At 40.7% G+C, this 12,642-nt stretch overlaps 1 protein-coding gene across 1 annotated transcript in view; it reads right to left on the reverse strand.

The window, feature by feature from the left end:
- The window catches only part of LRMDA (leucine rich melanocyte differentiation associated), a 1,127,800-nt gene that overhangs the window by 805,414 nt on the left and 309,744 nt on the right, over positions 1 to 12,642 (reverse strand). The window lies entirely within an intron of this gene.

Raw genomic sequence — 12,642 nt, forward strand, 5'->3', positions numbered from 1 at the left:
CCCTAGGCCACATTGGAAGAAGAATTGTCTTGGGCCATACATAAAATGCACTAACACTAATCATAGCTGACGAGCTAAGAAAAAAGGTCACAGAAAAAACTCATAATGTTTTCACAAAGTTTACAAATGTGTGTTGGGCCGCATTCAAAGCCATCCTGGGCCACATGTGACCCACGGGCTGTGGATTGGACAGGCTTGATTTACAGGAAAAACAAAACATGGTCTGAAACCCAACCCAGTGTCAAAAAATAACAATGCCTATTCTGCTTGTTACTGTGCCCTGCACAACTGCCTCTTTCTTTGGGAGATAAAACCTTGAGATCCTTCAAAAAGTTATACCAGGCCTGGCATGGTGGCTCATGCCTGTAATCTCAGCACTTTGGGAGGCTGAGGTGGGAAGATCATTTGAGCTTAGGAGTTCAAGACCAGCCTAGACCAGACTGGGCAACATGGCAAAACCTCATCTCTACAAAAAATATTTAAAAATTAGCCAGGCGTGGTGGCACATGCTTGCAGTCCCAGCTACTCAGGAGGCTGAGGTGGGGGAATCACTTGAGCCCGGGATGCAGAGGTTGCAGTGAGCCAAGATACCACTGCATTCCAGCCTGGGTGACAGAGCCAGACCCTGTCTCAAAAAAAAAAAAAAAAAACAAAACCAAAGTATGCCAAAATCTCAGGGAATTTGTATCTTTCTTAGGCTGCATTCTCCTTGCTTCTTAGATATCCTTCTTTTTTATTGTGGTAAAACATACGTACCATAAAATTTACCATTGTAAGTATTTTTACATATACGATTCAGTAGCATTAAGTACATTCACAATATTGTACAACTATCACTATTATCCATTTCCAGAACTTTTTCATCATCCCAAACAGAAACTCTGTATCCATTAAACAATAAGTCCCTGTTTCCCTGTCCCCCAGCCCCTGATAACCTCTATGCTTCTTTCTGTCTCTATGAATTTGCCTCTTCTAGGTAACTCATATAAGTGGAATCAGATAGTATTTGTCTTTCTGTGACTGGTTTATTTCACTTAGCGTAAGTGTGTTCAAGATTCATCCATGGTGTAACACATATCAGAATTTCATTCCTTTTTAAGGCTGGATAATATTACATTGTAAATATAGGCTATATTTTGTTTATCCATTCATCTGTTGATAGACATAAGTTGCTTTCACCTCTTGGCTAATGTGAAGAATGCTGCCATGAACATGGGTGTATAAATATCTGTCCAAGACCTGCTTTCAATTATTTTGGTTACAGACCCAGAAGTGGAACTGCTGGATCACATGGTAATTCTATGTTTAACTTTTTGAGGAGGCCATCTTCAACTTTTAAAAACTATTTGAACATTTCTGAATTTGTGGTGAGTTCCATGCAGACAAGAACCTTAATTCTTAAGTATCTTTGGATCCTGGGGCCTAGAACAGTAAGATTTCTTATTGAATTCTCAATGAATATTTTTTATAATACAAAAATAGATTAAATCAAATTATCATTCTCTTGTTGAAGGCAGGACAGCACACACTTGAGGCATCTCTCCTCACCACAGCTCACAATGTGACTCAAGTCCACACAGATCTCTCATTACCTGATTTTTCTCCATCACAAACACATACACAAGCAAGTGTATGCCCTGATGCCAAAGAATGTCAAAAGGCAAACATCAAAAGAGGTGAAAAGAAGTCAGTAAAGGATTAGCTATTTCACTGATGGATCTGAGTTCCTCATCCACAGCCCTCATCCTTCCCTATCCACCCTGCCTGCAGTGAGGAGTGAGACAATCAGAAGAGATTCCTTTAAACTTTGCCCTTGCTGAGCTTTCTATTATAAAATATGGGGACAGGGGCAGGGAAGGGTGGTGGTGGTGATGGAAGGCCCTGCTTCTGCCACTATTCGAATATCAATACCTCTTTTAGTTCATTAATTCATCAAGAGGGTATTTTTCAACACATTAAATTCAATTTCAAAAAAGAATGAGCTGACACAGTCAAATGCACACGACCAAAATCCATAGTGGGCTTCCCCAGCTGCCCTTTCCAGCCACTCTCAATCCCATCTTGGGGGTCCAGGCATCCATTACCCAGCTAATTGGCAGACCTGACTTAGGAAGGGTAAACTCCAGCCTGTCATCTGGGCTTTTCATTACTTAAGTGCATTCTGACTTGAACTATATTAATGGGACTCCAAATTTTAACTATTGATGGCTTTCAATAGGAATTTACATTTCTGTCCTCCTGGGGCCCACAAATCACTAAATTCTCACCTGTGGTGAAGACAGCCACAACGGGGAATTGGTTTCAAAGACAGAAAGCAGTGATAACACATGCACTGCACTTTCCCATGAGCAAATACACATAATTGTCTTTTCCCTCTTGTTCTACATTAAATTTTCAACTGTTTACTACATCTTTTAATGAAAGCGGTGACTGAAATATATAAACATGGATACATAATTCCCAATGAACTGGTCTGAGTATAACTTGTAAAAACTGGATTAATGGTACAAAGCATGTACTTTATAAAAATAGCCTGTAGAAAAAAGCATTAAGCAATTACAACTCTAGCTCTGAAGGCTCCAATATTATAGGGTAATATTTCCTTAATGTTAGACTTCATTAACCCTAAGATAATCTCTCATAAATTTTGCTGATTTTTAAGGAGAAAAAAAAATTATGTTTATTAAACTACTGAATATGTTTATGAAAACAAGACATAATCTAGTGTCATAAACTTCTTGTCTTTATCTGAATGATCAAGGAGCTCATAAATAAAATATCACATAACAAAGTGAGTGTTAAAATTCATTACTGTAATAGCTATGTTCATGATCTATTTCATTAGCACTCCTCCTCTCCTTGGATAAATGGGCTTCTTAGCCTACGAGAAGAAAGCCATTTACAAGACAAAATACTGAGCTGCTTTTTCTCATTTTCCCTTATCTCTTCTATTCCTAACTTTCTAAATTAATTCTTCTCTTAAATCTTATTGTTCCTTCCAGTGTAACTCACAGTACCATTAGAGAGAGCAGAGAGAAATAGAAGCAAAGAAATGGGTCTATAGAGTATAAGTTAATTAGGGATCTAAGTGACTGGTGATGAGATTTGATGACACGGAGCCCCAAAGTGAATTTAGAAGCTTATCTTCTTAAAATATTTGAGAATAAAATACAAATAATAGAACTCCAAGAAATATTCAGTATATCAAGCAATCTACGCAAGCTTAATAACTAAACCCCATTTCCTGTTTAACTACATAGTGCAGCACCACTGATTGTATCCATGTACGGAATTTGCTAACCTTTATCTTCAGTGATTTTGCAGGTAATTTCATTTTTACAGATGTGTGTACACACAAATACTCAGAGAGAAAGGTGAGTGCTTTCCTATGGTTTACCAAGAACAGATAGATGTGGATATATAGGACTCTAAACCCATAGGTGTAAATGTACCCATTTAAATCACCAAGTGAACTTCTTGACGAAAAAAAAAAAAAATACTGGCAAAGCAACAGTGGTTCTATGTCCCACCCCTGGAATTTGTTAAATCTTAATTCAATAGAGTCCTCGTATGCAGCATCCTCTACCCAGATAATAACCAGAGGATGCTGTTTATGATAATGGCAGAAATTAAAACAGAATTTTACAACTGCTGAGCTGAAAGAAGGCAAAAATCCCCACACGAATATTAAACAGTGTAAATAAAGAATCCACTTGTTTTTATTTCACACTTCATGCCAATTTATCTAGCACTGATTTACTACAAAGGCTACACTCACAAAACTCTACATGGCTGTAGATAATAAAAGTAATAATTAAACTCCACAAACACATGAGGGGTGTGGAGTAACAACATAGCTCCTGCCCTTAGGAAGCCTCCATTTGGCGGACCCAGCCTGGCATTTGCCTCACTGCCGCACAAGACAGACTGTAGAAATGCTCTACTAGTCCCCATACAGTGAGGGGACTGAGCAACGCTGACTGGGTCCCAGCCGGGGCTGAGGGATGAGATGACACTGAGTGGGGTCTTCAAGAACAGACCAGATCTTGATGGAGAAGGGATCTCACAGGGAAGGAATTTCATGGGCAACATTCCTCACAGTGGGCAGGAGACTGGACGTGAGAACTTAGTTTCTGACTTTTCAAACAGACTTGGCAATGGGCGGGAGCCCAGCTGGCCCTTCCCGAGAGGGCGGGAGCACACCCAGGTGGGGGCAGCAAGCCCCCAAGCAGCATTCCCGTCAGCCCCCTCACACCCTTTCCCTCCAATTACGACACCGGCCTCAGAAGGTCCCTCTTAGGGTTCACCTCCCTCACCAGGGCTCAATAAGAAAATTCCCTGCTGGCTGGGCGTGGTGGCTCATGCCTGTAATCCCAGCACTTTGGGAGGCCGAGGACAGTGGATCACTTGAGGCCAGGAGTTTGAGACCAGCCTGGCCAACATGGTGAAACCCCATCTCTACTAAAAATACAAAAATTAGCCAGGCGTCGTGACATATGTCTGTAATTCCAACTACTTGGGAGGCTGAGGTAGGAGAATTGCTTGAACCCAGGAGGCGGAGGTTGCAGTGAGCTGAGATCACACCACTGCACTCCAGCCTGGATGACAGAGTGAGACTCCATCTTAACAAAAAAAAAAAAAGGGAAAATTGTCTGCAAATCTGCCCTACAAACTTTACAATGCAGAGTAAAGTGGTCCACTTTAAATTAAAACAGCTGGCAATTATTGAGCACTTATTGTGTCTCAGTCACTGTTCTAAGTACCGTGTGTCTCAGTCACTGTTCTAAGTACCGTACGTACCATCTTAACTCAGTGAATTCTCAAAGCAGTTCCACTATGATCCCATTTCACGCATTGTTTTAAAAGAGGGAAAAGTGGTTAAGACACATGCCCAAGGTCACACAGCTGACAAACAGCCAGGCTGGGATGTAAACACGGGTGGACCAATGCCAGGGCCCCCACCCCTAACAACCGCATGTGACAGGGATCACTGCATGCTTTCCAAAACCCACTTCTTCAACTCCTGGACATATAGCTAGATGTTCTAACCTCCCTGCAGCAGGTGTGACCTGTGACTGAGTCCCAGCCAATGGGTTTGGGACACACTGCATCCCATCTCCAAGCCTGGCCCATCAAACCTCTCATACAATTTCCTAAATCCTCCCTCTTCCCCTGAGTGTTGACTGAGAGAAAAGCACCCAGCAGAGAACCTGAGGCCCCTGGGAATGGGGAAGGGATGTTGGGAGGGTAGCAGAAGGATAAAGGAGAGGGATTTTACGTGAGAAATAAACCTCTATTGTGCTAAGCCCTGGAAATTTGGTTTCTGCTTTCTGTCTTTGAAACCAATTCCCCGTTGTGGCTGTCTCTTCACCACAGGTGAGAATTTAGTGATTTGTGGACCCCAGGAAGACAGAAATGTAAATTCCTATTGAAACCATCAATACTTAAAATTTGGAGCCCCATTAATATAGTTCAAGTCACAATGCACTATAGTTCAAGACTAATACATGACACAAATCTGCCTCCTAAATCATCCCTCTGGCCTCAGTCCCTAAATGATTGAGAAAGTGATTGCAGAGTCATCATCAGGAATGTGGCAATTCAACAGTGATGAAGAAAAGAGTTTTTAGAATCATTTGAACCAAAGTTGGAATCCAGGTCCTCCAATTTACTAGCTATGGGCAAATTACTGAACATTTCTGTGCCTTGGAGCCCCACATGTGATACCAGCCCACATGACTGTTGTACAGATTAAGAGAAAACATGTAGGCAAAGGGCTTAGGGGAGAAATGGACACATAGAAAGCACCCAATAATTCTATCCTCATCACTATTATTGTTCATTAAGGCTCTCAAAAAGTGAGCATGTTTATCAGTTAGGATTATGTTCAGCTGCACAGAACAAAAACTAAACACTAAAATATCAATGGTTGGAGCAAGTCAGTTTATTTCTCTGGTACATAAAAGAAGTCTAAAGGCAGGCAGGCCAAGGCTGATATTGGGGATTTCCAGGAAGTCATCAGGGTCCTTCTAACTCTATGCTCTACCACTCCTAGCATGTAGTCCTAGTCCTCATGACCCAATATGATGCTGGCATTCCAGCCATCACAACCAGTTCCAGGCAGCAGGCTGGGAGGAATCAAAAAAGAAAAGAATACCCGCTCTCTTTTAAGAAGACTTTCTGGAAGTCCTATGCAATACTTTGACTTAGCCGCATGGCTACACCTAGCTCCTAGTCGCAAGGAAACAGTTACAAGGGTGGCACTATCCCAACTAAAAACCAAGGATTTTGTCAATGAAACGTTGAAGAGAATGGATATGGCAAGCAAACAGAAGTCTCTGCCCCAGCACAAAAATCAGTAAACAAAGACAAGCTACACTCTCCCTAACTAAAAAGTTCTGGTAAACTTTAAAGAAAAATATTCCACTGAGAAGCAAAGAAACATCTAGTACATATCACCACAGTTTCCACTCTTGCTCCTCTACAATCCATTCTCCACATGCCAGCCAGACCAATACATTTAAAATGTAAGCCATGGCCCCACTTAAAACCCTCTAAAGCTTCCCACTGCAAAGCAAGTGGAGGAATATGGATTTTATTTGTAGTATAAGGTCCCAGCTGGTCTGGCCCCAGGCACGTCGCTGACCCCATTGCACACCACAGCTGCCTGCTCCCCACTGCACAGCCTGGCTAGCTTTTGCTGCCGCTGCCGCGATGTTGCACCATGTACACTCCAAGGTTGCATCACCCTAGGACCTTTGCATTGCTTGCTTTCTTGGCCTGAATCTTGCTGCTCTTTGATCTTCTGTTCACTGGCTCCTTCTTGTCACTCGGATCTCAGCTTAAACATTATCTTCTCAGAGCTTTCCCTGATTCCCAAGTCACAGCACAGCAGATCACCTTACCTTAACTCTTAGTATAGCACTCATCACCATCTGATACTTGTCTTGTTTATACCTTTGTCTCTTTCCTCATTAGAATGCATGTTGCCGTTAGAGTAATGTCTGTCTTGTTGACTGTTCAAAAACTTGCCCCCAACCCCATCTAATGGAGCTCCTAATCATCATCTAGGCAGACATTCATTTATCTAAGAAATATTTGCCAAACACCTGCTATGTGCTAAGCACAATGACATGGTAACAAGATAGTGCCCCAAATGAAGCCCATTTGTACTACATAAGCTGACCATACCTACATTAACGGTGTTTCACTGTTTCATTTAACTAAGAATTTTTTCTGAGACCATGAGCACAATAAAGTGATGTGCAAAGAACAGAGTAAAGTGAAAGACTGCATCTATGTTGACAGTAGATGAAGGGAAGGAGAAGAAGTTATTTTTATGGTGTCCTAAGAACCCCAAAGTAGAAAGCAGCCAAAAGTTTAAAAAAACAAAACAAAACAAACAAAAAACTTTTCCATGAGGTCAAGAACAAAAGCTTGCCAGCACACCATCCACTATTAATTTAATCCTTAAAAAATTAGATTCATACCTATAGATACACAAGACTGTTTTCCATAGGAAATCCATAGAATAAAATTGCAGGAAAAGTTATCCAGCAACAATCTATGGCTCCTATGGACCGTGGATGGATGTGAGGCTGCAGCAAGAACACTCAGAAGATATGCAGACAGGCAGTGACTGAGAGAGAAAGAGGGGAGAGAGAGAGAAAAAATTCATGCTAGCTGGATGAAGGAAACAGGGAAAAGGGGAGAAAGAAGGAAAAACAAATCAAAGAAAGAACAGCTATTAAAAATGCTGAGTTGAAAATGTTTCAGATGGCCTCTGACATCTAATAAGTCATCTTTCTTTCTCAATACAGAAAAGTCATTACTTACTAGTGAACTAATACCAGCAACTGTGACAAGTAAAAACAACAAAGCCCATAAAAATATAAAAGTTCACCCCGTGCAGTTAGGCGAAAAAAAGAATGTATTCAATTTTTCAGATGAAAAACATTTGAACTGACTGAATTTATTGTAATGCAACTTGTATTATATGCTGGGAAAATGAGAAGAGAAAAAATATCCACTGCTCAGCCTGTCTTCAACTTTTTCTTGGAAAACAGAATACAATACGTTTTTTGAGAACATGAACTCTTCATAGAAACCAGTCATAAATATCAACATGGCATCCTGGCTACAAGCCATGAATTCCCATAACAGAAGCATGAATTAATAGCAGCATCTGCCCTGCCCACAACACCCCTATAAAACCACCTCTTCACGGGTATAACCTAGACCTAAGCACAGCGTGAGGAATGCAGGTCAGATAAAGGAAGAACTGGAGAGCCTTCAAGCTAACCAAAGGCATGGGAGGATTTTTCTTCCCTGGGCAAGGCTGGCTGGAAGCAGGAATGTGCATATATAGAAGAATAAAATTCAGGCACAATGACAGCACAAGGATGTCATCAAGGGCAAAAGGAACCTTGCCTTCCCATAGCTATAATTCACCATTCTGGGAAACATCTTTGATTCCTCTCCTTCATTCCCACAGTCAATCCACCAGCAAATGCTGAGCTATCTTAAAAATACAGCCTGAATCTCTTCACTTCCTTCCATCTTTACTGCCTGCTCCCTGGTTCATAGCACCACATCTATCCCATGAACCACCACAGTGACTTTGCTAACTGGACCCCCTTACCCCACTTCCATTCTTGCATGACTAATTTCTAACCTGCAGCCAGCATGGCTGTGAAAAACACAAATCAGATTCGATTATCCAGTTACTTAAAACTCATCTGGGCTTCACTGGTTTCCTATCACCCTTAGAATCAAAGCCAAACTCCTTTCTAGGCTCAATCCTCTACACAGGCTGGCTCTGGCCTCCCTCACCTCTGTCAGTATTCCGTTCCCCACCTTCCCAGCCAGCTCACCAGCCCCCTTTCTCCTCCTTGCACTTGCCTGGGGCCTTTGCACATGCTGTCCCCTCCACCCACACACACTTCTGAGCTTCTCGCAGCTGCCTCCTCACCATTCAGCTCCCTGCTTTTTGAAGAGGACTTTCATGGCCACCATATCAAAATTAGGCCTCTTCCTCCAAATCACTTTCTATGCCATCACTCTGTTTTATTAGAACCATAGGAAATTGTCTCTTTTAAATTTATTTGTTTATCTATCACCTGTTTCCTCTAATTAGAATATAAGATTCCCAAAAGTAAGGTCCCCACTGCCCTTCGGTACTACTTATTCTCAGCACTTTCAACTAGTCCAGTGAGTGCCTGGCATATAAGGGTTCAACAAATATCTGCAGAATGAATGGATAAGTGAGATTGCAGTTTTGTAAGGCTTTAAAAATGAACAGGGTACCTTCAGATTATCTAACTTGCAACAACACCCATTTTACTTATGGAGGAAAAGGAAAAAAAAGTCAACTCATCTGCCACTACAATTAATACACAGCATGGTGCTCTCTTCTCCTATCTGAATCAGACACAATCTCAAACCACAGGCAAAGAAAACTCAAAACCTGAGGAAGAAAAATACTGTACAACCAGAAGAATCATAAAAGTAAGGTGGACACAGATCAATGGTAGCCAAAAGGAGCTATGCATGACGCAATTCAGACTGGAATTGGTCTTAGAATTGCAGGAGTAAACTCATCCAAGATAAACCCAGTAGCAACAAACCCTTAAACAAAAAGTAGGCCAGAAGAAAAGAAGCTCATTGGTTTAACACAGGCTTCATTTAACGTGATCCTAGAGTGTCAACCCTAACAAAGTCAGAACATACCTAAGATACAGATTTTGCTCCTAGCTGTTTCTAACTCTGCCTAGCTCAGTTGCTTAACATCTCTGGGTCTCATTTAGGAACAAACCAGCATGACCCAAAACTGTGTCATTAGTGTACACCTTCATGATGTCACCATACCAAGATATACCACATGTACTATTACTGAATATTTTAACTTCAACAAATTGATGTTTAAAAGACACATTGGCTGGGTGCGGTGGCTCACACCTGTAATCCCAGCACTTTAGGATCCGAGGCGGGTGGATCACGAGGTCAGGAGATCAAGAGCATCCTGGCTAAAACGGTGAAACCCCATCTCTACTACAAATACAAAAAATTAGCCGGGGGTGCTGGTGGGCACCTATAGTCCCAGCTACTTGGGAGGCTGAGGCAGGAGAATGGCATGAACCCGGGAGGCGGAGCTTGCAGTGAGCTGAGATCAGCCACTACACTCCAGCCTGGGTGACAGAGTGAGACTCCGTCTCAGAAAAAAAAAAAAAAAAAAGACACGTTATATCACTCCCATAATAGAAGCCAATCTCATTTGCCAATGACCAAACAGAATCATATGTCTAAGTACCACGAAAACAAAAAATTATTACTAAAGGCCAAATAACTACTCCTTATCAGCTACTCTGAGCCTCAGTCCCAATCTTTGTTTATATATATTACAGTACAAAGATATTAAAGTGCAGCACCAAACTTGTCATTTTCCCCTAGATTTAAACTAAAGGATTGAAAGATAATTGAAAAGAGAAAAACCCCCTCATGTGTAAGTCCATGCCAGCCCATGCCTTGCCTGCCTCTGGATGCACAGCCCACTTCAGGAACTACTGGTTTGAGCACACAATCTTGAAGGCCTCCACTAAGGTACTACCTCTCTGTGAGTGAAAATCAGTACGTGTGATCCATTAAGGAGAGGAGCCGTGGATTTAATAATGTTGATGGGTCTGAAAGGGGATGTCCTAAGAGTAAATGAGAAACAAAGATCACTGCAGGGGTCTGGGGGGTGGGAAGTGGAGGATAACAGTGATGGTGAGGACCATAGCAAAAGCCACCAACATTTATTTGGTGCTTACTATGGGCAAGGGCCATGCTAAGTCTTTGAATCCCCCCAACCCTTCTTTGAGGTAGATACAATTATTATTCTCATTTTGCAGATGACAAAACTGAAACTCAGCCAAGAAAACAAAGTTATTTTGATGTAAGTTAACTGAAATTATTTAAATTTATCCCAAATATATGTGTCCATGATCCACAGTAAGACGCAGTAGGTTAAAAGTAGGTTAAAGTTTCTATATTTGACTGGTTTTTTTTTAACCAAAAAACCAATAATTTCATATGTTCAAAGAAATACATTTTACACTGAGGCCCAATACACAAAATAAATACATATACACATGCATAAATATATACACATAAACATATACAGATATATGTATAAATATATCTGTATAAATATATACACACATATATCTGTATAAATATATATCTGTATGTGTGTATGTATGTATACCGTTGATCCTTAAACAACATGGGAGTTAGGGGCACCAACCCTCCACAGCCAAAAATTCACATAAAACTTTTGGCTCCCCCAAAAGTACTAATAGTCTATTATTGACCAGAAGCCTTACTAATAACATAAAGAGTAGGTTAACACGTTTTGTATGTTATATGTATTATATACTGCAGCCTTGCAATAAAGTAAGATAGAGAAAAGAAAGTGTTACTAAGGAAATCATGAGGAAGAAAATATAAATTTACTATTCATTAAGTGAAAGTGGATCATTGTAAAGGACATCATCCTCATTATCTTTACATTGAGTAAGCTGAGGAGGAAAAGGAAGGAGTGGGGTTTGGTCTTGCTGTCTCAGGGGCAGCAGAGTTGGAAAAAAATCCACATATAAGTGGATCCATGCAGTTCAAACCCATGTTGTTTAAGGGTCAACTGTATATGTATCTACCTGCATGTAATGTGTATGTATGTATAATTCTGTATATGTGTATAGATACACATACATATAAATGTATATATCTGATACAAAAGTTGCATAAACTAGTATTTATCCTAATTATGTGCCATAATTAGATCTCTCAGTGGCTGTATTCTATTTTAGAAGATAGGAGTCTTATAGAGTCTTATACTGAACATTATATTATTGAACTCTGGTATTTTCTATTCTGTCCTATTTTTTATAATGTTGGTTACAACCCACTAAATTGATTTTACAATTCACGAATGGGATGCATCTCCCAGCCTGAACAACAGTGATTTAAAGGAACTGTAATCATAATGAAGCAAACACAGTGCCATCTCGAGCTAGATGATGGTCAGCATCTCATGCCATCTCCCCAGGTTGTAGAAATGAGAAGCACAGGGCCTGGCCCTAAATGGTTTTTTTAATACATAGAAATTTCTATAATTGGACTCCAAGTGTAATTATTAGGCAAAAGAATATATAATGAATTCAGTTACACAGAGGAAATATAAGGAAAAATGAGTTTGATAGATGTCTAAATTTTTTCTTAAATCACTAAACAGGCCAGGCATGGGGGCTTACACCTGTAATCCCAGCACTTTGGGAGGCCAAGGCGGGAGGATCACCTGAGGTCAGGAGTTCAAGACCAGCCTGGCCAACATGGTAAAACCCCATCTCTAGTAAAAATACAAAAATTAGCCGGGTGTGGTGATGTGCACCTGTAATCCCAGCTACTCGGGAGGCTGAGGCAGGAAAATCACTTGAACCTGGAAGGCAGAGGTTGCAGTAAGCTGAGATCATGCCACTGCACTCCAGCCTGGGCAACAAGAGCAAAACTCTGTCTCGAAAAAAAAAAAATTCGCTAAACAACAATAAAAGCCTCTTACTTAAATATTTAAGTATGAAGATAAATAGCAAATGATAGCTCACAAAT

This window comes from Pongo abelii, chromosome 8, assembly GCF_028885655.2.
Source record: "Pongo abelii isolate AG06213 chromosome 8, NHGRI_mPonAbe1-v2.0_pri, whole genome shotgun sequence".
Classification (NCBI taxonomy): Eukaryota; Metazoa; Chordata; class Mammalia; order Primates; family Hominidae; genus Pongo; species Pongo abelii.